The following is a 27,102-nucleotide window of genomic DNA, read 5'->3' on the forward strand; positions in this document are numbered from 1 at the left end:
ATCTTAGACTTGTCAAGCACTGACACATGTTTTATGATCTTTCTCAAAATCTATAGAACTAAGATTAAGATGGATGTAGGTTAATTTGTCCATCTTAATGATATTTATTATTTGTTTTATTACACCCATAGAGGATAGGTGAGATATGTCATGTGTATATGTCACGTTAAGAACCATCTTAACCCTGAATCTATCAAGCACCAATAGGGATCAAATCTCTCAAGGTGCAAATCTCTTTTAGAGTGCAAAACTTGAGGAAAGTTTTACACCTCAAGAGATTTGATCCCTCTCAGCACATATAGATCTGAGATTAAAATGGACCTAGCCCTAGAGAGCAACATTGGACATGTATAATTAGGGCCATACATGGTAGAGACATGATATGATAATGTCTCTATGCAAATTAGGACTATTGACAAAGAACAAATCCCTCTCTTATTGAACAATTTCATACTCAAGTTCTATAAGAAACATCTATGAAAAGATGAATTCAAAAAAATAATAAAAAAGATAGGACCTATATGTGATTGAAACCATAAATGCTCTCAATCCATCTAGTCTTTGAGAAAAGGGAGAAAGAAGGGAAAAGGGAATAAAATTCTCATGTGAAAACCTCCTTTGAGGCACCTGGAACAAGCTCTACAACTGAAAACCTATATAAGGTAGTCTTTTGAGTTTGCAAAATAAAATTTCCCTACCAGGAAAATCCTTAGAGGTCTAGTAGGAAAGGGAAATGGTGAAAACCAAAAATGGCACCATTGCCTTGTAGAAAAGGAAAGAAAGAAAATGTTTTTTTTAGTTAATTCTTTTACCTTTCAATTTGTCTTATGATGTGCAAATGGCAAAGGCCTACTTGCAGTAGAATTGACAGTAGAATCATAACATGATGGTACATGAGCAAAATAAAAAATATATATATACAATAGAAACATGGGGTTATATATCACACATTTTAGAAATAAAACCATATCTTACTCATTATAGCTTTCTTTCTGACAGTTTCCCACTTTTAAAATCCATCATTATCCTTGCACAATTCATGCTTATCCATAAATATCACTTTCCATCATTCCAAACTCATCTACAACTTGTTTTTCCCACCATATAGGCTTCTACAGGAAAGCTACAAGCAATCCTATAAATTTACAAGAAAGCTACAGTAGTCTTGTAAATCTGCTAAAAGGCCTAGAATTCATCAAATGATAAAGTTCAATTGAGAATTCATGATCTATGCTTGAAATAAATAAATAAAAATAGCTTTGTCAAGGTAATTACCACACTCATCAAGAAGGAGGAACCAGACAATGTAGCTTCTACACGATACCCTGTTCTCCTATAGGATCATCTGTAGCAACAACCTTCATATCTACAACAGTTCATGCTTCTTGAAATCTCCAATTGATCAAGTAGAATTTCACAATCCTCAAGTATGAATCCTTGAGCCATTCAGTCTCATTTAGTATGCATGTATTACATTATGCATTATACAAGGTCAAGACATCAAAATTGTCCAAAAAAGGTGGTAACACTAGATAACTCCAAAAAAAAGACATTGCATGTGTCAGAAGGTGCAAGTCCCATTGAGCAATGGATGTTAGCAAATCTTCCATGCATACAAATGATCATAGGATAAACTTGGGTAAGGTAGTGGTCACGTCTAGTGATCAGCGGGCCATTACATGCCTAACTTCGGAATTTTCACTTGCAACATGCAATCCCATAGAGTAAGACTTCAAAAGGATAATGTTTGAACTTGCCATTTGCATGCAAATGAAAATTGCTCCAAAGACATCAATCTACTCTTTGTTATATAGTTTGTCTACTACATGGTTTCTGCTATAGGTTTTCTACTACAGGGTCTGCGAGTTCTACATAAATTGTATTTACAAGTTCTACAAGAGAGATAGTACCAATTCTTTGCAAACCAACATGTTATGGAAGCCAGTAAACATCCTCAATACCATGGTCTACAGTGTACAGGTTTTTCATCTTGTTGTCTCATTCTCATTTTTTGTGTCACTTATTTTTGCATTACAGTCATAAGAAGTAGTGCTACTTCCTCCAAGCAATAGGGCACTCTCTAGTCACTTAGAAATTTAGTCCCTAATTAAAAACAATTGGACTCCTCCACTAATGGCATATTTGAGACATAGTTGCATACATAATTTTGTAAACCTCTTATAATTTTCCACAATGGGATTTGGGTTTAATAGAAGAGAACCCATTAACACTACCAAAAACCATAAGAACCCTTAGGTAGTGAACATCTTCCAAAGAAGTTAGTGGTTATAATTCTTTAAGGAATTAAGGAGATATGATGATGACATAGCCTTAGAGTTTGCCTCGAATTTCATGTGTTATAGGGGACAAGAATATGTTACAATAGTAAGAGCACTAGAAATCCATATTAACACGACTATCATCAACACAGTCACTAGCATATCTCCATATGTAAACATAGTCTCCTTCATTCCTTCTCGGTTGAACACAAACATATGACCAACGATATCACAATGTTTCAAGACAGAAGGGGTAATATAGTGCGTGAGATGTAGATTTTCAGAGTATAGTTTTTCATCTCTATTGTTGCTCTGCTGCTAATAGGCCTAGATAGTACCCTGACAGAGTCACTTCAGGAGCATAAACATTGTTATGCTGCCAGCGGACTTGCTTGCTTCACCTCCCTGTGCGGGAAGCCTTTCTCTTCTTTCTCCCTTTATTTATTTGTTTTATATAGGACTGTGCATCGACACTTATTCATTTCAAGGGCAGAAGAGGGATCCTGACTTATTGATAACAGAAGAGGTTGTCCCTTCAAAGAAGCATATGTAAGAACTCTGATATTGGTTTTCTCATTTAGAATTTCCCCTTGTCCTTCTCTACTAGATTGGATCAAAGTGGAAAACATTGAAACATGAAGAACCAAGCAAAGGCATGAGGCTTCTAGAATAGACATGGATATCATGGTTTGAAACAAAGCTTTCCTTATGCAAGGATCATATTTTCCGTCAAAACATCATCAGCCAAAAGGTGTAAACATGACATAGAAGAGGGACTCAGCGTTAGGCAAATGTTGTAGTGCCACAAAGCCGTTTTCTATTTTTCCACAATGTATTTCAAGACCAAATGGGACACCCTTCATGCAAGGTCTCATTAACATAATAAAAAAAGAAAAGACACGACACAACAAGAAAGTAGAACCAAAGATCAAACAAAAGGAGGCTAAACCAAAACATGATGCGAGACAAAAGTAAGAAAAGACAAGAAAGACTAAGGAGAACAAGTCCATGATGCATGTGCAAGGGAAACTAAGATGCATTTAGACCTACTCTTAACCTAACCAACTAGAAGGTCAGAGTCACATATAATGAAATTTCCAATCTAGCCACCGTAACTTCTCCCGACTTGCATACACAAAGATATGATCAATTAAAACTGGATATAAAGAAATGTGTAATGGAAAAGATAATTGCTTGAATAATTTGCACAAGAAATAGAAGGTATTTTTTGTCAGTAGAAAGATGTGTCGTAGCCATTACTTCTACCCAACTTGTTATCTTGCCTTTTCAGTGAAAATTATAAGTAAACAAACCTCGAAAGCTTCTTGTGAATGCACCTTCATCTATGCCATCATTGTTAGCAAGCATGATAAAATACCGAAATGTGTTGTTAGAAAAATGGATTTCTATGTAAGATGCTTCCAGATAATCATAGATTGGATCGTGGAATTCAAAACAATCCTCTTGATAACCCCATAATCCTTGAAAATATGAATTTTCAAATAGAAGCACAAGGTCAGGAAGAGAATCTTGTGAGGGAAAATGGATCTGATCAAATTCAACCTACATGTCAAGACTGTGAGGACCTAACATAACCGTAAGCGAAATCTGAAGTGCCTCAACTACTTGGCTAGTATCTAGATATTGAGATGATAAATTGTAAAGATTAAAGGATGTAAAACAACTATCATTGGATGTACTGATGGGAAAATGGTAAGTTGAATGACAATCATCAGAGACAGAATCATGATCAGATGGGATGATTAAAGCATCAAATTCCCAGTTTGCAATTAACAAGGATAAATCAATTTGAACAATTTCATGAATGCTCTGAATAATAGAACCAACTTCCTCGCATGTCGAATGTGAGAAATCATCTTCCCGTAACTGGTGACAAATTATACAAGCATCATAATCATCAAAATAATTGAAGAGGAATGCTAGTATATCAAATATACGAAACTAGTCAGGACATAATGGATGAAAAATTAGAACTTTATTCAACAAATATCTCAAGCACTTGCTAACACTCAAGAGTAATTTTGGTGTTATTAGGGCATCCACAAGAGAGACTAAGAGATGATTATCCACCATAGCGCTCATCAGATATGAATTCTTCGACCAAAGATAATCTTCAAATCTACCAGCTTCGCAATTCCACATATTCACAAAAGATTTACACTCAAAACCCAGATTCGATACAAGATATTTGCATGGGGATGAATTCACCACGGTAGTATGATCGAAACTCGATCTCAAGAAATAGGAAAGTTATAACGAGAAATCCCAAAATCCATCAAGAATGAGTTTTCAGCCAGTGAAACAAGACGAATGAAAGAATTTTGCAAGAAAATCCAGATCTGACAAGGTTCGGGAATTTTACTAGGATCACAAGAACCTAACATAACCATCAACAAGAGTTGAAGTGCCTCGTCTTCCTGACAAGTTTCAGAACTTTGAAAAGATAGATAAGAAAATTTTGTAAACTGATTCAGATCACAAATCGCATGTGGACAACTGTGTCTAGTCAATTTAACGTCTTAAATTGCTCTACATAAATTATCAATCCGGGTATCGTAAACTGATGAAGTGTGGTGCACCATATGTGCTTAGTTAACCTTTTTCTTACTTCGTTGTTTTATAGATTTTATTTTGTTTTGGGGTTTTGTTTTTGTTGGTTTCCTAAAATGTCTAATGCAAATGGAAATCCTATTCTAAGGTCTTAAGAATACTTTTAAAGGTCAAGTATGGATGTAGATTTCAAGACAAGGTTTATGTCCCTAATGGTAACTTCCAAAACTTAGCACTTCAAAAGATCTCAAAACATGTTATTGATGGAATTAGTACTTAAACAAAAGTGTAAATATGCAGCTACTTCAATCAAACAAAAGATGAAATACTGATCATGAAATCACTGTCTCTGCTGCTTGTCTAAATACAAAAGAAATGAACTAAGCTACTGCACTCAAAGAAATCCAAAAATTGCAAGTAAAGTAAAGCTAAAATCAAATTACATCAACTCATATTCTGACCCCTCGCCATTAGTCTCGCTATGGCTTTCGGAGGTAATCATAAACAACTTGAGCAATTTGATACCTAATTTGCAGAAAGGTAAACTAATATCAAATTACACACTCATACTTCAATCCCTCGCCATTAGTCTCGTTATGGCTTTCGGAGGTAACTGAAAATGACATGAGCAATTTAATATCTAATTTGCAGAAAGGTAAACTAATATCAAATTACACACTCATACTTCAATCCCTCGCCATTAGTCTCGCTATGGCTTTCGGAGGTAACTGAAAATGACATGAGTAATTTAATATCTAATTTGCAGAAAGGTAAACTAATATCAAATTACACACTCATACTTCAATCCCTCGCCATTAGTCTCGCTATGGCTTTCGAAGGTAACTGAAAATGACATGAGCAATTTAATATCTAAACTAACTAACAAAGCAAATGAATAAGACTGAAATCAAAACATAACTGAAATTGAAAAGCTAAAAAAACAAAGTCAATAGATAGGCAAATCTCATGTCACTATTTGATGCAAAAAAAACATGTAAAGGAAAACTAATCTACAATCAACCGGTTGAACACATTTACATGAATTAAAATTGCATGAATGGAAAATCTAATCTATCAAACTTAAAAGCAATCAAATGACATAATGAAATCAAAGCAAAATTACAAAATGAAATCTACTCTACCTTACATTCTAATATGCTCCATGACATCTACTTCACATCTCCTTCCATGTTGAGAACATCAAAGCTTTATTCAAATTCTTCAAAATTACAAAGTACAACAAAGCTCTCCAAAGCTTTCAAAAGCCATCAAGGAAGAACTACAAACTCCAAGCTAAAGAACTAACAAATGAAGGAGAGAGGTCTCCTATTTATACAAAAAGATGAGAAGCCATCTCATTAATGAGAGTCCATGAATCTCTCCCTCTACCTCTAGAGTCCTAATCAAAATAGGAACTGATAAGACACATGTCTTCTTAGAGTTACAATATAGTTAGGAGATGTGACACATATCCTCATGATCCCATGATTCTTTCCACTCAAATTCGAATTTGGCCTTAGAGTGCCACATAAGGGTCTTCTAGAAGCCTCCTTTCAACCTACACATGTCAACAATCTCAACCCATTTGTTAGGTATAAGCATATGCACATTATTTTCTAATTTTTAACCACAAATTCACTTAAAAGGCTTAGAATTAATAAAGTTTGGAAAAACATAAATGTGGCCCAATGATAATGAAATTGGGATGAATATGGTGACATAGTAGTGAAATGGAGGTGATATAGTGGACATAATAGTGAAAGTGGAATGGAAATGAATGACATTTTCAAGACTCAACAAACTGCTATCAATTATGTTAACAGGATCACATTATTTGGATGGCAGTTATCTACATCACTAGTTTGACAATATTTTTCAACTTCAACAAATAGATTACCCAAGTCATAATATTCCTTTGATCGCAAGTCTGAGGATGTATGAATCAAAAAATCTCGTTATTACATTGATTCGAAGAGTTTTCCCCATACAAAATAGGAGATGATAAGGGGTGTTGGATCCACTAACATTCAAGGGGTTTCCCCAATATGTGGTCCCAACTAGACCTCACATTGTTTGGGATAGGAGCCCCATCCAGAATATGGCCCAGTTACCAGTTTCTTAAATATTTTCGTTGGCTCTAACTATCCGCAAGAGAAAGGAATGCAAATGTGCCTTTGAAAAAAAGTAAGTGTGCCTGGTGAGTGTTTGGTTGTAAGTGTGTCAAGGTTATTATATTATGGAGGGAAAAAAGAAAGTGAGCCTCTAAGAGAGAGGTAATAGTACCACCTTAGTAGAGACACATGCAACCAAGAAGGATCCATCTAACATCCAGCAAAATAGTCCACAAAGATGCGACGGTCATTACAACCAATCAACAAGAAAGATTTGTCTAATATCGAGCAGAATAGTCCACAAGGATGTGACAACAATAGCAACCATTACAACACATTCTCAATATGATAAGTACTAAAATAATTGAAATAGTTCAACTAATTTAGCATAAATGAAAGCAAACATGAATTACAAACATCCACAGAATAGTCTTACAAATATTCATAATCCATGCATGAAGAATGCATTGTCTATGATGCTTCTGATATTAAGTAAAAGTTCCAAGACACATGTATACAATGAACACCACTAGCTCCAATAGTGGAGCATTGGAGCCACCACTTTCTCCTCAAAAGAACTAGCTTGTCTCTCTAATGCCTTGCGGGAGGAGCCAAGGTGAAAATTCCTTTGCTCATACAATGAGGGTGTATATATAACTAATGGGGTGATGCTTCACCTTCCTTGTGACTTTTTGACTACCCTCATGATTGTTTGCCTTTACATGACTCTTCATCTTCTGTACATGTCCTTTGGACTTCCACTTTACAATACATTTTCGAATAAGAAGTTAGATGATCCACAATAATGATGTGGCATATGACAACTCATGACATGACACTAATGACATGGACTGCTTGATGACATAGGAAAGTCAAGCCACTTCTATTGTTTCTTACTACATGTCTTCTTGAAGATACTCTTCTATCCACCTCCTTATGGCTTAGAGGTAAGGAATTTTCAATGATATCAAGTCTTGAGATGTGGTCACAAAATGGTGTCCCTTTGTCTTTTCTTGATTGATCAACTTGCATAATCAGCTACAAAGATGTCTTTCAACATGTTTCCCTTCTCCATCTCCTTCTTCATCATCTTGTCATGGTGTGATAGAGTACCTACATATACAATTCACTCATGACGAGATAACATCATTCCGATAAACCCCTAGTCTAAGATTGTGCATGTTGATCCATTGATTGAGTCGAAACTGAGTGGAAGACTAAGGGAGAGCCTTAGTGATTGCGCAACTCAGGGTTGAAGCTTGAGCCTTGAGACTGCGCAATGCACAGTTCAGGCTGGAATGTGCAAATAGATTGCGCAGTTTTGGAACAAAGTGAGTCGGGCTGAGGGGTTTTGCACAGTTTCTACCAGCTGCGCAATTTTGGGAGGCAAAGAAGATATGATGATTGTGCAATTGCATAGCTCATGATCTCAGAGGATGAGCTTGATCTCAGAGACTGCACAATGCGCAGTTGAGGCTAGGTTGGAGGGCCAGATTGCACAATTACAGGGGCCAAGGACCATACTTGAGCCCTGGAACTGCGCAATGCATAGTCCTGGGAAGTAGGGACTACACATTTTGCAGCGGCAAGGGGTAGGGTTGCATCTTAAGGGTTGGAATTATGCAATGCGTAGTTGAGAAAGGCCAGATGAGGCTAAGTTGTTGGGAAATTTCCAAAATTTGGCTAAGTGTGGAATCAATGAGTTGATGTGAACAATGATATGACTTGACTATGATCACATACTTAGAACACTTCATGACACAACTACATAGATCATCCAGGACATAACAATATGTTTCCCTCAGCGTGAAAACTTTATGATGACTTACGACAAGTGTGACACCAAAGTTACACTTTGCGATGATCGTGACGACACCCTTAAAACTTTGGGAATGAGTGCGATGGATGTTTACATGGTTAGATCAACTCATTTTCACAAAGATAACCCTTGAAACCACCAAAAAAATCTCATACGCATTGTGCGATAGCTAACATGTGAAAAGATGGAATTTTTCCTTTCTTGCAAAAGGGACCAAAACACTCAGAGAAAACACATGGAATAGATCTCAATGTTTGTGAAGCCAATATACAAGACCAAGGTAGGCTTTGAAATTCGATGCAGACCAAAATTTTGGAGGGTGTTGTAGCACCGACAACACTTGGCGACACACTGGTAGAATTTAAGCTTCTCTCTCTTGGTTAACTCTTTCATATAGGGTCTCAGTTCTTTAGGGAGTATTGATTCATCATGTAGATCACTTTGGCTTCCCGACTTACCCTATGAATAAACATGGTCTGTTTTGTGCCTCTCTCATTTGAACACAAGCATAATATTAAATAATATCACAATTTTCGAATCGGAAAGGGTAGTGAAGTTTGCGAGTTTTAGATTTTCAGAGTATAGTTTTTCATCTCTGGTGTTGCTCCATTACCAGCAGGCCTTGACATTACCTTGATAGATTTTCTTGCTTTACCTCTCTGTGCAGGAAGCCTTTCTCTTCTTTCATCCTTATTTATATATTTAAGAGGATTGTGCATTGACACTTATTCATTTTGTGGGTAGAAGAGGGATCCCAACTTATTGAGAGCAAGAGAGGTTGTCCCTTCAGAGAAGCATATAAATGCCTTTGATTCAGGTTTATTCATTTATATTTTTCCCTTTTTCCTCATAAAACAATTGGATAAGTGTGCAAACACTGGAACACAGAACCAAGTGTGGCATAATATTTCCATAATAGACACAAGTATCATGGTTTGACCAAAACTCTCCTTACGGACATATTGTATTTTCCGTCGCAACTTCATCAACCAAAAGATGTAACCAACACAAGGAAGGAGGCCGAAAGTTAGCCAACTGTTGTGGTGTCACAAGAATCTTTTCAATTCATCCATACGTAAAGAAGCCAAAGAGCATGTTCACACACTACACTAATTTACACAAATGAAAACAAAACAAGACCAACAAACAAACAAGCAATAAAATAAACTATGTACATAGGGCAGAGCACAACCCCAGATCATTATTGAAAATAATGTTTTAAGTCTTGGTGATTAATGGGAAGAGAGTCAATCCTCCCATCTAGTGATTACAAACAAAATGTGTGTTGGAGAATCTTTTCATGTATGGTGAACGGTCTCATCCACAGGAATTGGAACTTAGTGTGTTTTCCTTTGTCCTCGTGGGCTCTGTCCCATTTCAAGACTAAATCATCCACACTGAATTCATTTTTTCCCGCAGGCTTCTTGTCAAACCACCTATTGATACAACCATGGTGAAGTGAGAACTTTTCTTTTGCTTTTTTCCTTTCTTCCTGTAGCTTGCAAAGGGTGTCTATCCTACGCTGAACCAATAATCATGGCTTGCCTCGTGATTGTTGTGAAAGTTGAAGGGCATGCAGTTAGATGTTTGGGGGTATGATGGCTTCTTTTCCATACACTAGGAAGTAAGGATATGTATTTAGAGAGGGTTTTGGCGTGACTCGGTCAACCCATAAGGCATTCACCAAAGCGGAGTGTCAGTTCCTTTGTTCAGAGAAAATGGTATTTTTTATAATGCGGATGAGGTTCTTATTTGTAGGCTCGGCAAGACCATTTCCCCGTGGATAATAATTAGTTGAAGGTTTCAATACAATTCCATTTGACAATGAAAAATCATATAATTTTAATGATGAGAAACACGTTGCATTCTCAAAAACAAGTGAAGTCGGAATGTCGAACCTGGAAATGATATTTTTCTTAAGGAAGCTAATGACTTCCTGATCATTCACCTGTTTGAGGGGAACTGCTTCTGCCCACTGCGTAAAGTAGTATGCGGCAGTGAGAATGTAGCGGTGTTCCTTTGATGAGTGCGAAAATATTTCACCAATCACATCTAAGCCCCATTGTTGAAATGGTTCTTGCAATACAATAGGCTACAATGGGGCGCTAACTTCTTTCCTTTGTCGGCACACCTTTGACATACTGGACACTTGCAGGCATATATATGAGCATCTTTGAATAATGTGGGCCAATAGAAACTTACCCGCATAACCTTGTGTGCAGTGGTGTCACCCGCAAAGTGTCCCCCAGCAGATCCATCGTGGAGATCACACAATACTCTCTTTGAATCGTGTGTTTCCAAGCACCTGAGAAAAACTTCGTTATGGTGCTTTCTAAAAAGCACCCCATGCACCAACTGCTAAGATAATGCTTTGAGCCTGAGTTCCCTCTTTTTCCATGTGCATAAGTGAGAGAGAAAGGTGCCATGCTCAATATATTGACACACATCCGCATACTAAGAGTTTGTGATGGTAGTGGGGGAATCTCGCTAAACATTATACATTTCAATTTCATGCTCCCATCTAGATGGATCTTCTTCTTTTTCATCTACTACTTTTGCTGCTAGTTGACAAATACCAAGGCCCTTAATTGTGTGAGCTAGCTTGAATTATAAGTCATACTCCTACAAACCACTCATCCAATTCGCTCTTCATTCACCCAACTCTTGTTGAACAAACAATGATCTGACTATTGGGTGTGGCAGAAAGATAATACAATGATTTTTCAAGAGACGAGGTTGAAAGTGCTTCACTGCCTTATAGACTCCATAACCTTGTTTTTCAATGGTGGGGTAATTGAGTTTGTGTCCTTATAGGCTGGCACTCATGAAATATATTAGTCGCTCATTATTATAATCATCCTTTTGTGTAAGCACAATGACGAGAGAAGTATCAGAAGCGAAAGTGTAGAGCAGAAAAATCTTTGTTGAAATCTGGGTTGTACAAAGCAGGTGTGTCTTCGATAGCTTGCTTGATACTGTTAGTGTCAGTCTTTCCAGCCTTCCTCCAGTGATCAAATGTGCTCTTACAAAGTGATTTTGAAGTGTCAAGGTCAAATTTTGTCATTTCAGTGAGTCTTCAAGCAAAAATTGGTCACTAGGCATTAGGTCTAGGGTTTGCCCAAATGTCAGTCCATGTCATCATTCAGCTGAGCCTATCATCATTCAGAGGGTTTTCATTATCATGTCAGTGTCAAATGAGTCATTTTACACCTTATTCATGCTTCAGTTGTGCCTAAGTAAGGTCATTTCCCTCTCCTAGGGTTTTGAAGGCAATTTCTCTTGGACGGTCAAATCATCGGCAAAACTTGTTTCCAGATGTTCATACACCTTCCCCTATCCTTATTGTACCTTATCAAATGCTTCCCATCACTTAGATCCCCCAAATTCCTCATTTTTGCACAAACCCTAGTTTCTAGCTACAACTTGGCAATTTTCTAGGTTGGGCCTGTGTTTTGCCCTTTTGGACCCCTTCCCCTCACTCGATCTCCACGATTCCACTTTCCCCTACTTCCTAACATCCCTCCCTACTTCCAAAAATTTCCCCAAGAATTTAGAAGCCCCCTATCCCCTTCATTTCGCTCCATTTCGACAAAATTCCTTGTTTCACACATCGGGATAAGTTTCACTCAAAAACTGTTTATGAGCAATAAAAGATGAATTTTGGAAAACTGAGAGAGGTTATTGTCCACAAAATTCCAAGGAATAAAAACCTCCTTAACTTTTTACACAGGTTTCAAGGTTTGAGAGAAATGTCAAGAATTCCGTTGCCTCACCAGAATCAAAGACACCTCTGAAGTGACCTTGGGAAAATCAAGTTTTCTCCTAGCTTGGTTGGCAAATGATTTTCTTGATGGGTAAAATGATAACTAGACACAAAGATATTTCCAATGAGCTATCATGAGCTCAATTTGGGGTTGAGGAAGACATTCAAAAGTTGACTGCAACAATACTCTTCTTTCAGGCAGCCTCATTTGGCACTTTTTGACCAGTCTTGGGAGATTTGATTTTTTACAGGTAAAATCAACTCCAAATTGAAAAATTCCACTTGGGTTGGAAATTATACTCAAATACCTTTCCAACGAGCCATCTTGCGCCCAATTCCAACATCGGGAAGGCCTCCAAAAGCCTCCTGCAAGGTGCACGACCCGTTGAGCCAAAGGTGCGCGACCCGTTGAGCTGTCTTGCTGCAAACTTCAAAAAATTGCCCAATCTTCCTCCAAATCATCAAATTTGTTCAAGATAGGCTCTTTACACATTGTTTTGGAGGTTGGTGATGGATGTAAGCCCTCATGCTATGATTTTAACCTCAAATCATGCAAATGAAAAAACTTATATGGCTGCAATATTAATGAGCAAACTGTGCTAGGGTTTGTGTTGTTTCAAGCTATTTTTCCCTTTGGTTTGTTTCCCTCCTTTCCCTTTCACTCACACTTATATGTTCATCTCTTTTCCCATATTATTTTATAAATCAAATGCAAACCCTACCCCTCTCCCAAAGCATTCAAAACCCTAATCTCCCTCCACCATATGCATGTGTAAACACTAAAAATTGTTGGTGAACATGTAAAAGGTTTTGTGCATATGTTTCCCTATCTTCCCCTGTAATGCATGTTTTCATATTCCCATATGTTCACTTTCATACATGTTTTCCCATATGCAGTGATATTTGCAAATGATTTCCCAATATCCCTGATTATAAATATGTATTCCTATATGCATAATTGTTTGCAAATTTTCCTTAAATTTCATGTTATATTCATATATTCCCAATTCCTTGTACAAAGGTCCCTCCCCTAACATTTCCCTCATGTCCTTGTCCCCTTGAAACAGCATAGAGTTCAGCGCTTTGTGCAGTCAGAGACAGCAGTCAGAGACAGCAGTTCAATTTGTCCACTTTGCTCCTAAACCATGTCAGAAACCGAAACTTATGAGCAAAGTGATGACCATTCATCATCTACAGAGGTTGAGGTACAGAGGAGGCCTCATAAGGGTGGAAAGGGCGGTCATCATAGGTTATTGGGCAAGGATGCATGTCTGCAAGGCTAAAATGAAAGTTTTTCAAAGGAGGTTGACCGAAGGCACTAAAACGGAGAAGGAGGCCAAATCCCCTCCGTATCTTGGCTGAGGCTTCACTCAAAGATCATGGCACTCACTAGCATCATCTACAGCACAAATCCCAAAAAAGTTGGAGAATTTTGGGTAATTTTGGTATTTTTGGGAAATTTACAGGTTTTGGCTTCTCAACGGGTCTCACCCCCGGTGAGACCCTTTGTCATCGTAGCTCCGTTTTGCAAAAACTCAACATTTTTGGATTTTTCATGCAAAGTTACACATGCCTATGGATGGACTTGAGTTTTTATGGAGTTTTGGGCCTCCAAAAGGTCAAAATACAGCCAAATTTTGACTTTCTGCCCCTTTTTTGAGCTGCAGAAGTAGTCTTGGGAGAATTGACTTTTGACTGGGCAAATTACCTCCAAATCCAAAAATTCTAGTTGGTTTGGAAAGTAGACTCAGAGACCTTTCCAACGAGCTATCCTGCACCTCATTCTGACACCGGGAAGGCCTCCAAACAGGGCTCCAAAGTGCGCGACCCGTTGAGGGAACTTTGCCAGTTTTGACCAGTTCAGCCCAGAAATTGCAGTTTAGCTCCAGTTTGACTTTCTGAGGTCGATGGTGGTCCTCTTGACTATACTTGTGGCACTTTTTGGATACTTTTACTCTTATTTAACTCTTCTAGAAGTTTCTTGAATGCAAATGGTAAATATTTAATGTATGGATAGGTTTCCTAGCTTATAGAGGAAAGTTGTTTTGACTGCCTATTATCTAGTGCTCAGTTTAGAAGTAGTTGAAACAGCTCCTAGAAAGGGGAGCTCGACCCCTAGAGGTGGGGAAAGAGGTTAGATCATCTATATTATGCATTCTTTTGCTCATTTTCATGGTTGGACTCTTGAGGGAGGAGCTATCATTGTATATTTCACTTGTATCTCTGCAATTTTTGGCTAAGGAAGACCAGGGTTTTGCAGTCATCTATGGGATTCTTGTGGACTCATGTGTTGATGGTGTGTTTCTACATGTTATTGTAAGCTTTGTTATGTGATTCATTTCCTTTCTATACTGCTGCATATTAAACAAGTGAAGTGATAAAGTCAGAATTCATGCTTGCCATGCTCTACTTTTAAATTTGTTTAATTTCTATGTTTTCTGCTGTCTAAAGAGAATTCAAATCCATTGTTTGCTCTCTTTAGCCTTCTTTTCTTTCTTCCTAATCATCCCTTTCAGCTAAAGACATCAATACAGCTTCCTACCTTGCCCCAAAGACCCCCCTGCAGAAACTGTGTCCAATCCCCGCACCCTAAATTACAGTTCCTCAATTTGCCACCAAAAACCCCAAAAACCCCCAAATCAACCTTCAAATCAGTTTACTAGCCTAATATCAGTGTTACCATGTTGGTCATCTCATCCCATTGAAGATCCACCGAGATTGACCGGAGAGAGCCTTCTCCTGCCCCGTAGGGCTAGCTACGAGGCTGAATGGTTTGATGTAGCTTTGAGGTTTGCCTTTTCAGCCTGAGGTGAAATTTCAAGTGCTAACATACTGGCGACCATACTGGGGAGAACAACTGATCGTTTGCTCATTGACGTGTTATTTCATAAGTCTTAGACGGAGCCTGAAGTTACGCCAGGTAGCCTTCGAAAACGCTCTTGTTTTACATCAGCGTTAGTAGATAAACGCTGCTTCAGTCAATCTCCGTGAGCTTGTGAACGTAGCGCTTCATTGACACTTTACCCCAGTACATGTATCAAGTTCAGATCTGATTGTTGATGGTGAACAACGATCAGACACTTGACAGGCTGAAATCATTCACTTGGCGACTCTAAATCAGTTTTGAGATCAGATCCAAAGACTCCACTGGAGGATGATCCCGACCAGCAAAAACATGAAAGGACAACATGGACAGATCAGGTACTCAAGTTGGAATTTCATCCAAGACATTTTGTTCTTTGTCATAAATTATTTCTTCTCTTTTCCCAAGAATGTCAAGAAGGCTTTGCAAAGTATATTGTATTTGAAAAGAGATCCTTGGCCTGCAATTGATTCTTTCCCTTTGAAGATTGTGAATACCAATGATTTGCATGCCTTTGAGCTTGATCAAGATCCTTTTTCCGAATTTTGTGATGATCATATTCAAATTGATGAATCTCAAAAGACCAAGTCTGATTTTATACCTGCTGTACATACCCCTATACCTTGTAAAATTCCAGATCGGTATAAACCTCTTGTTTTACCTTCTGTTCTTCATGCTTTTCCCAAAAACTATGATCTATACTTGCCGATGTTTGATGGTGAATGTAAGAATGTCAACGCTGAGCAACATGTCCAGAATTTTGAGAATTTTCTAGATCTTTTTGAAGTTGATGAAGAAGATGTTAGTATAAGGCTTTTTGCTCTTTCTTTGCAAGCCAAAGTGAAGAGTTGGTTCAAAACCCTGCCTGATGCAAGCATCTCAGATTTCCAGCAGTTCGTCAAAGTTTTTCTCGATAGGTGGATGATCGGGCAAAACCTTTTCTTGATTGTAGAAGAGTATAACCAGCTGAAAAGATTGCCAGGTGAGACAGTACAACAGTTTTCGGCCAGATTTAATCAAGTTTATTATTCGATCCCAATTGATATAAGGCCTACTCCTAGATCTGCTCTCTTACACTATCCGGGTGCCTTTGATCCGGAGATGGAGTTTCAGCTGAGAGAAAGGGATATTGCAACACTTCACGAGATGCAAAACAGTGCAGTAAATGTAGAGGCTCATCTGCTAATCCGAAGGGCAAGGTTGAAGGAAGAAGAAATGAAAAACATAGATCTGGAAAAATCGGCATCTTTAGAGGTGAAGCTTGACATTTTGGTAAGTGCCATGGAAAAGATGATGGACAAGATCAACACAAGAAATGCTTATGATGTTCAAGATCATGGCTCGCTGATTGAAGAAGAACAAGTTGCTGATTCAAATCATTTTCTTTTTGATGCCAATTGTTATGGATATGATAATGATTGTCTTATTAATCATCTTGGAGAAGAGAGATCTGTTGATATGACCTGCATGCTTGATGATATGTTTTATACCGATGGTTTGCCTCGGTTTGATCAGTATGATGATGATTATGTTCTTCAAACAGAAGCTAATCTTGCAGACGAACCAGCAGCTAGTTTGTGGGAGGAAGTTCATTTACAGCAGCTTGAATACAATGTTCAGCCATCACATATCAGTTATGACATCGATGAGGAAAGTGCAGAAAATTGGGAAGTAAGTGAAGGATCTTTGCCTCTTTGTTTTGATTCATTTCAGTTCATCAGAGACAACTTCCATGAAATTAGGAATCGGCTGTCAACAAGTCTTGATCTAGACCATCTTGAAGGCAATAAAAACCTTGTTCAAGACTTCTCATATTCAGATTTGCAGCCCCAAATGCCATTGGTTTTCAAATTGCAGATGAAGGCATGGAAGTTGACATATTTGATCAAATGATACAAGAAGGTTCCCTACCTTTTTGTTTCGAATCATTTCAGTTTTTGAAGGGTAGGTTGTATAGTAAATCTTTAAATGGACAGCCTATAACAAATCAGCAATCTCTCAGTGTTAATGTTGAGGACGAGACAAATAACAAAATGCTTGAGCAGCCTGTAGCATCAGATTTGCAGCCACCAAATGAACTTGAAGGGCAGATTACAGATGAAGGTATGGCAGCCGAAATACATGATTTGATGATACAGGAAGATTCTATACCCTTTTGTTTTGAAGCATTTCAGTTTATAAGGCAGAAATCTCATAAAATCTCTCAAGAAAAAGATGAACAGCTAGAAGGATGTCATACATTTTCAATGGATACATTGCAGCGGTCTTTTCAAGTTTTTCATGATCCAATAGCTGATGTTTTGGATGAGGTTTGCAGTCAAAGTCTTTCTCCATTGACTACATGTGAGCTTGAAACATGTGCTGATATGAATTTGATCCGGCAGCCAGTTTCTTTGTCATTTTCAGCAGAGGTCTCGTCACAAGACTCAGATCAAAGTTTGCATTCATGGTATGAGGAAAAGAGAAGTAATCCATTGGGTGAGCTAAGTTCCAGTGTGCTTGAATTTCAAGATCCTTATGCAGTGTTTTTGGAGGTGGATAGAGAATTCATATCATTCCACGGATCTGTTTCTAAGTTGTCATGGGAGTTGCCTTTCAGTAGTTCTCTCTTGTTGTTCATAAGCAAGCACTTGTGGAGAATTCGAACAGCAGATGGGACACTTACTTGGTTACATTGGTTGTTTCATTTCACTTGATCAGGTGATGTATGAAACTGTTAGAGTAGGTTGTGATGAATAAGCTCCCCTTTGAGCATCATTTTCAGTTTGTCGGTTGTGTTCAAGTATCGAGTCAGTTTTTAGTTGAGTGAGAGTCAATTTATGTTGTCAAGTCCTCTGTTTTCAGTCATGCATTTCAGCTTGAGTTTTTGACTCCATTGCCCAATGATTGTAAGGCACTGGTCTGCTCTCCCAGAGGTCTAAGGTTCTTGGCACCTCCAAGGAGCTACCATCCCCATTGGAGCCAATGTTAGTGTCAGTCTTTCCAGCCTTCCTCCAGTGATCAAATGTGCTCTTACAGAGTGATTTTGAAGTGTCAAGGTCAAATTTTGTCATTTCAGTGAGTCTTCAAGCAAAATTTGGTCACTAGGCATTAGGTCTAGGGCTTGCCCAAATTTCAGTCCATGTCATCATTCAGAGGGTTGTCATTATCATGTCAGTGTCAAATGAGTCATTTTACACCTTATTCATGCTTCAGTTGTGCCTAAGTAAGGTCATTTCCCTCTCCTAGGGTTTTGAAGGCAATTTCTCTTGGACGGTCAAATCATCGACAAAACTTGTTTCCAGATGTTCATACACCTTCCCCTATCCTTCTTGTACCTTATCAAATGCTTCCCATCACTGAGATCCCCCAAATTCCTCATTTTTGCACAAACCCTAGTTTCTAGCTACAACCTGGCAATTTTCTAGGTTGGGCCTGTGTTTTGCCCTTTTGGACCCCTTCCCCTCACTCGATCTCCACGATTCCACTTTCCCCTACTTCCTAACATCCCTCCCTACTTCCAAAAATTTCCCCAAGAATTTAGAAGCCCCCTATCCCCTTCATTTCGCTCCATTTCGACAAAATTCCTTGTTTCACACATTGGGATAAGTTTCACTCAAAAGCTGTTTCTGAGCAATCAAAGATGAATTTTGGAAACCTGAGAGAGTTTATTGTCCAAAACATGCCAAGGAAGAAAAACCTCCTTCACTTTTTACACAGGTTTCAAGGTTTGAGAGAAATGTCAAGAATTTCGTTGCCTCGGGAGAATCAAAGACACCTCTGAAGTGACCTTGGGAAAATCAAGTTTTCTCCTCGCTTGGTTGGCCAAATGATTTGCTTGATGGGTAAAATGATAACTAGACACAAATATATTTCCAATGAGCTATCATGAGCTCAATTTGGGGTTGAGGAAGACATTCAAAAGTTGACTGCAACAGTACTCTTCTTTCAGGCAGCCTCATTTGGCACTTTTTGACCAGTCTTGGGAGATTTGATTTTTGACAGGTCAAATCAACTCCAAATTGAAAAATTCTACTTAGATTGGAAAGTAGACTCAAATACCTTTCCAACAAGCCATCTTGCGCCCAATTCTGACACCGGGAAGGCCTCCAAAAGCCTCCTGCAAGGTGCACGACCCGTTGAGCCAAAGGTGCGCGACCCGTTGGGCAAGGTGCGCGACCTGTTGAGCTGTCTTGCTGCAAACTTCAAAAAATTGCCCAATCTTCCTCCAAATCATCAAATTTGTTCACGGTAGGCTCTTTACACATTGTTTTGGAGGTTGGTGATGGATGTAAGCCCTCATGCTATGATTTTAACCTCAAATCATGTAAATGAAAAAACTTATATGGCTGCAATATTAATGAGCAAACTGTGCTAGGGTTTGTGTTGTTTCAAGCTATTTTTCCCTTTGGTTTGTTTCCCTCCTTTCCCTTTCACTCACACTTATATGTTCATCTCTTTTCCCATATTATTTTATAAATCAAATGCAAACCCTACCCCTCTCCCAAAGCATTCAAAACCCTAATCTCCCTCCACCATATGCATGTGTAAACACTAAAAATTGTTGGTGAACATGTAAAAGGTTTTGTGCATATGTTTCCCTATCTTCCCCTGTAATGCATGTTTTCATATTCCCATATGTTCACTTTCATACATGTTTTCCCATATGCAGTGATCTTTGCAAATGATTTCCCAATATCCCTGATTATAAATATGTATTCCTATATGCATAATTGTTTGCAAATTTTCCTTAAATTCCCTGTTATATTCATATATTCCCAATTCCTTGTACAAAGGTCCCTCCCCTAACATTTCCCTCATGTCCTTGTGCCCTTGAAACATCATAGAGTTCAGCGCTTTGTGCAGTCATAGACAGCAGTTCAATTTGTCCACTTTGCTCCTAAACCATGTCAGAAACCGAAACTTATGAGCAAAGTGATGACCATTCATCATCTACAGAGGTTGAGGTACAGAGGAGGCCTCATAAGGGTGGAAAGGGTGGTCATCATAGGTTATTGGGCAAGGATGCATGTCTGCAAGTCTAAAATGAAAGTTTTTCAAAGGAGGTTGACCGAAGGCACTAAAATGGAGAAGGAGGCCAAATCCCCTCCGTATCTTGGCTGAGGCTTCACTCAAAGATCATGGCACTCACTAGCATCATCTACAGCACAAATCCCAAAAATTTTGGAGAATTTTGGGTAATTTTGGTATTTTTGGGAAATTTACAGGTTTTGGTTTCTCAACGGGTCTCACCCCCGGTGAGACCCTTTGCCATCGTAGCTCCGTTTTGCAAAAACTCAACATTTTTGGATTTGTCATGCAAAGTTACACATGCCTATGGATGGACTTGAGTTTTTATGGAGTTTTGGGCCTCCAAAAGGTCAAAATACAGCCAAATTTTGACTTTCTGCCCCTTTTTTGAGCTGCAGAAGTAGTCTTGGGAGAATTGACTTTTGACTGGGCAAATGACCTCCAAATCCAAAAATTCTGGTTGGGTTGGAAAGTAGACTCAGAGACCTTTCCAACGAGCTATCCTGCACCTCATTCTGACACCAGGAAGGCCTCCAAACAGGGCTCCAAAGTGCGCGACCCGTTGAGGAGGATGTGCGCGACCCGTTGAGGGAACTTTGCCAGTTTTGACCAGTTCAGCCCAGAAATTGCAGTTTAGCTCCAGTTTGACTTTCTGAGGTCGATGGTGGTCCTCTTGACTGTACTTGTGGCACTTTTTGGATACTTTTACTCTTCTTTAACTCTTCTAGAAGTTTCTTGAATGTAAATGGTAAATATTTAATGTATGGATAGGTTTCCTAGCTTATAGAGGAAAGTTGTTTTGACTGCCTATTATCTAGTGCTCAGTTTAGAAGTAGTTGAAACAGCTCCTAGAAAAGGGAGCTCGACCCCTAGAGGTGGGGAAAGAGGTTAGATCATCTATATTATGCATTCTTTTGCTCATTTTCATGGTTGGACTCTTGAGGGAGGAGCTATCATTGTATATTTCACTTGTATCTCTGCAATTTTTGGCTAAGGAAGACCAGGGTTTTGCAGTCATCTATGGGATTCTTATGGACTCATGTGTTGATGGTGTGTTTCTACATGTTATTGTAAGTTTTGTTATGTGATTCATTTCCTTTCTATACTGTTGCATATTAAACAAGTGAAGTGATAAAGTCAGAATTCATGCTTGCCATGCTCTACTTTTAAATTTGTTTAAATTCTATGTTTTCTGCTGTCTAAAGAGAATTCAAATCCATTGTTTGCTCTCTTTAGCCTTCTTTTCTTTCTTCCTAATCATCCCTTTCAGCTAAAGACATCAATACAGCTTCCTACCTTGCCCCAAAGACCCCCTGCAGAAACTGTGTCCAATCCCCGCACCCTAAATTGCAGTTCCTCAATTTGCCACCAAAAACCCCAAAAACCCCCAAATCAACCTTCAAATCAGTTTACTAGCCTAATATCAGTGTTACCATGTTGGTCATCTCATCCCATTGAAGATCCACCGAGATTGACCGGAGAGAGCCTTCTCCTGCCCCGTAGGGCTAGCTACGAGGCTGAATGGTTTGATGTAGCTTTGAGGTTTGCCTTTTCAGCCTGAGGTGAAATTTCAAGTGCTAACAGATACGACAAAACGCATCCTCTTCCATCTTATCCCACTTATATATCACATCCTTCCTTACCATCTCCTGCATGGGTATCACAATCTGAGTGTAATCGAAGATGAATTTGTGGAGACAATTTATCTTTCCCATGAAGGACTGGATAACTTTTTTGTTCACTGGGAAGGGAATCTGCATTATAGCTTTGACTCTTTTTGGGTCTACCTTAATCTCACTCTTTGCGATAATATGGCCAAAGATATTACCCTCGAACACCACAAAAATACTCTTCTTTGGATTAAGGGATATCTCGTATTTCTGACATCGCTCAAAAAATTTCTTCAGATGACATAGGTGGTCAGATCTTTTCTTGGAAAACACTGTAACATCTTCTAGATAGACCGTTACGCTCTACCCAATCAGTTCATGAAATGTGATGTCCATTGTGCGTTGGAATTTTGCATCGGCATTTACTAGCCCAAATGGCATTCTTCTGAAAGTAAACATACCCCACTTAGTGTTAAATGTTGTCTTAAGTCTGTTAGGCTCCGAGACCAGAACCTAGTTGTAACCAGAATACCCATCTAGAAAAGAAAACATCTTCGACCCTGATACTGTCTGTAGTATCTCCTCCATAGACGACACAGGGTAGTTATTTTTTTTCGAGGCATGGTTTAAGTTATGGAAATCAACACACAAGTGGATTTTCCTGGACTTCTTTCTTACTAGGACAAGATTTGACACCTAGTTTGAATGTCGCACTTTATATATGATCTGAGCATCCAACAATTTCCTTAACTCCTTTTGAATTAGAGGCTCAAGCGTCAAATGTACCTTTCACAACTTTTGTTGGAAAGGCTTGGCCCCTTCTTTAATCAGAATCACATGTTGGATTATTCGTGTGTCATAAGTTTTGAGCTCGTCATACGTCCACATGAAAACATCTCGGTACTGATTGAATAAGTGGATGAAATCTTACCGCTCTTGTGGTGTGAAAGAAGTACCAAGATTAACAAACTTCATATATTTTTCTATTCCAAGATTTATTTTCTCATGCGACAACGTTGAGCTATGGGTTTTTGCGTTAACTGGCCCTCTAAAGTAGTTTTTCAAGTCATACAACTTTTCCAATGATACCATGCCTTTCGACATGGGGTTCTCTTTGTTTGCGTGAGCTGCATCTTGCAACACTCTCTCGTGCTTGTCTTCATCTATAGATGCATCCTTGAATACATAAGTGTGTTCCATAAAGTGCAGTATCTGTTGGTCATCGTTAAAAACGCGTAAATTAGTAATATTTTCAGGGACGAAAGGCTTATAAATAATTTCTATAGAAAATTTGTCCGTAAGTGGAGATAACTTAGCAGCAACATTTTCCAATGCATCTGCATTTGTGTTATGTATCCTAGGAACAAAAATGACATTGAAAGCTTGGACATGAGAAATCAAACGCCATACCTCTTGTTGATAACCTTTTAGATGAGGTGACACAGTGTATAGTATCATGTACCTATCGTACAACAATTTCCGAGTCACCTACTGCTTTGAGAATCCCAACATTGAGGTTGATGGCCCTTTATAAGCCCAAAATGAGTGCCTCATATTTTGTGGTGTTATTCATGCTCTCAAATTCCAAGTCGCTTGAGATCAAATGTTTTCTTTGTCGCGGGTCTTCTGAAATGCAACCAGCGCCAGAGCCCTCCTATGTCTTCAAACCATCAAAATACAGTGCCCAAACATCATATGTACAAGGACTGTGTACTACACTAGTAGTACTACTACTATTACTACTTATTATACATATGTAATTTTTGCCAGTTAGAATAGGAAGGAGTTCCAACTGTGTGTCAGGTGGGACTGGGGATGGCTGAGAAAGATAACACCCCATATCAGTTCCTAAAATGCAATTTCCAAAGATAAGATCTGCGAAAGCCACAGGTTTATTTTTACCTTCGAAGGGAGTGACAGTATGTTTCATGTAAATCTCTAAATTAACCTGGATTTGATTATTTCTACCCTTGTATGGAAGCTATAAATGTGACCAGTCTATAGCAAAATACCCTTGTAATTTGCTGGACCAATCTTTGCTCAGCAATACACCATATGCTTCTAAAATGTCCACAATTACTATATTTATACATTGGTGAACTCGTTGGTCAGATGATAAGTGTATAAGCACATTTCTGATTTCACCAATAGCATGGACAATAGTCCTATCAAGCTGAATGCTCTATGTATTTGTTTTATCCCATTTTGAATTGATTTTCTTTGCTACTGATAAAGGCATTACATTTACAAATGCACCAGAATCGACTAAGCATTTAAGCACATTATAATTGAAAATTTCAAATGTTAACAAAAATGGAGGGCAAAGTGTGTTAGCATCTAACGTTAAAGCGTTAAGTACAAATTCCAGGGAACTAGAGGACTTACCAGATCCCTTTTACAAAGAAGCATCATTAGCTAAGGTGGATTGTTCAAGTGCGCGGAAAATCAGTTCTCGTTGTCTCATGATCTTTGTCAATTCAAAGAGTGAAATATTCGCGCGAGCTTTTTTCATGTCATCCACTATGTTATAATCCAGTTTGAGAGACATTTCTGAAGTGTTTAGTGGAGTTTCTTTATCTACTACTTCTGGAATGATGGGCTTACTTTTGTTGTTCACTGAAGTAGTTTGTGTTGTAGCCGCTTTTCCAGACTTTCTCTAAGTTATCTGGGATGAGTTGACGGGCGGTGTGATCTTCTTCAGCAAATGCTCTTTCAATTTCTACTTTGTCAACTCTTGTGCGAAGACCGACCCTTGGCTTCTCAAGTTGTATCAAGTGTTATATTGTTGGATGAGGGCCTCACTCAGTGGATGTTCTTCGACACTCTTCTTCTTCACTGTGAAAACACAACTGAGTGTATTCATTGCATGTTTGACATTCGCAGTTTCTTTAGCTACAACATTCTCTTTCGTCGGCTCAGCCCAGTAGTCTAAAAGTACTGTATCAATGAAATGTGCAGCAAGAGTGTTCATGTTGTGCTTCCATTGCAGGCATGTTTTTTTTCTGAATTATACTCTTGATGAAATGAACAATATTGTTCCATGCCCATACTTTCCACCTTCAGCACAATCTTCGAGCTATGTGCAGACTTGGCCGGCTGGTTGATGCTACTCTCGGAGTTAGCGTCCCTTCTCAACAAATTGAACCCAAGAGGCTTACTGCTCATTGTGGTCTTGCTTGACCGTTGTTTCAATTCTGCAAGCTCTTTTGACAAAGACTTGATGGTGTGGGTCAAGCTCTCAAGATCGGTTGCTTCCTTCTCCTTGGCCTTACTTATGGAGGCCTGAGACCTTTTACCCGTGTCTTTAGAGTCCTTTTTTGGTTCATCATCTACGATGATTCCAATTGCACACAAATCCTTTTCAACTATGATCGCTTCTTCGTAATTTTCAGCTAATTTTGGCTTTGTAGTTCTTTTAATGAATTGTGTAATGCTTGTTAGTAAGGCAGATGTGTAATAATCAATAGTGATGGAGTTGTGAGGTTTTGTGTTTGTGGAAAATTTATTCAATATACAATTAGACCTCCGATTGAAATCCTTCACTTTCTCTTTTTGCTCCATTTAAATATTTCCTACCTCTCTTAACAACATGGCGGGTGTTTTATCATCAACAAACTTCTCAAGAAATAGTTTCTTAAAACCCCTCCAATTTTGGATTGAGTTCAAAGAAAGGTTATGATACCATACAACTACTTTGGCATTTCAGGTACAAGACAAAAGTCTACATGCAACATCATCGTAACGTACCTCAAGCATTTGTAGATGCAGGTAAAAGTTGTCTAAGTGGTCCTCCACCTTCATCGCTTTGTCAAGGTCATACTTTGTTAACAGCTTCTCCGGGTGCCTCAACATCTTGTGTAACACACCTGACAACGCAAGTGGGTCTTGGTCATCCAGTCCAGATCTTGGTCCATCATAACTTCATCACTATTTTCCTCCACTTTGTCAAAATCTGACCAGTCTTCTTCTTCTTCTTCACCGCTTAACCTGCATAAAGTGTCATTGGAGAGTACAATGTTGTCGTCGTCACTACCATAGCTAGCCATCTCCAACGATAGGTGGGCCATGACCCCTAAGTTGGTTTCCACTTTGGCCAGATAATCATTGCTAATTGTTCTTGTTGAGTCAACATATTTTAGTCATTGCTATAATTGCTTGTTCTTGTTGGCATTATGACACAGGTTTGGCAGGTTTGGCACTATGGCACAGGTGTTGTCCTTGATGGCAACTCACTCAGATGGCAGATCAATGTTCAGGCTCTCAGAATGAAATAAAAAGAGGTATACGCAGGTTTCCTTTGACGAAGTCACATATACACACGAGATTGTCAATCAAAAGTCGCGTATGCGTATGCACGCACTTTCATGCACGGAAAAGCGCATACATGTGGGAAAGCTTATTTTTAGGACCATGGTATTTGGACCTTAGTATTGCATCCGAAGTTTTGAACCCAGGTTTTGGGTCCCTAGTATTGGTTCTCTATTGTTTTGGACCATGGTTTGAGTAAGGCCTAAGACTATAAAAAGGAGGAGATCATTTGGCAAAGGTATTGATTGAAGTATTGAATATCTGATGAAGAGCAAGATCAGGAATACTGGTGATTGGTTTATGGTGCATAGCTGAATTTGAATCAAGAAGGAACCTGAGCGCAATAAGATGGACAAGTTCTATTGATGGGTCAAAACTCAAGACTTGAATAGTAGTATCTTTGTGTGTTTTTGATCTATTATATTTGGCGCATGACTTGATCTATAAATCTGATAATGTGGGTATAACTGATGTCTGAATATTTGAAAGAGTGAACTATCTTTTATAGATCTGTACGCAGGTTCGGCACATCAGAGGCGCGTATACACGCTGGTTCAATAAGTAAAAACAGTGTATACGCTGGTTGGCCTTAATTCAGAAGCATATGCACGCAGGTTGTACACATTGAAGTAGTGTACGTCTCTTGAAATATGTTTTAGCTACTTCTGTTTATTGCTGCAGGGTTCTGGGTTCAAAATTGGTGTTTGGTTACTGTTACTGTTTTCTGGGTACAACATTCAGAGAAGTGATTATTTGATTCAGTTTGTT

The sequence above is a fragment of the Pinus tabuliformis genome, chromosome J (genome assembly GCF_031772625.1).
Source record: "Pinus tabuliformis cultivar Carrire ecotype Pingquan chromosome J, CPIR1, whole genome shotgun sequence".
Lineage (NCBI taxonomy): Eukaryota > Viridiplantae > Streptophyta > Pinopsida > Pinales > Pinaceae > Pinus > Pinus tabuliformis.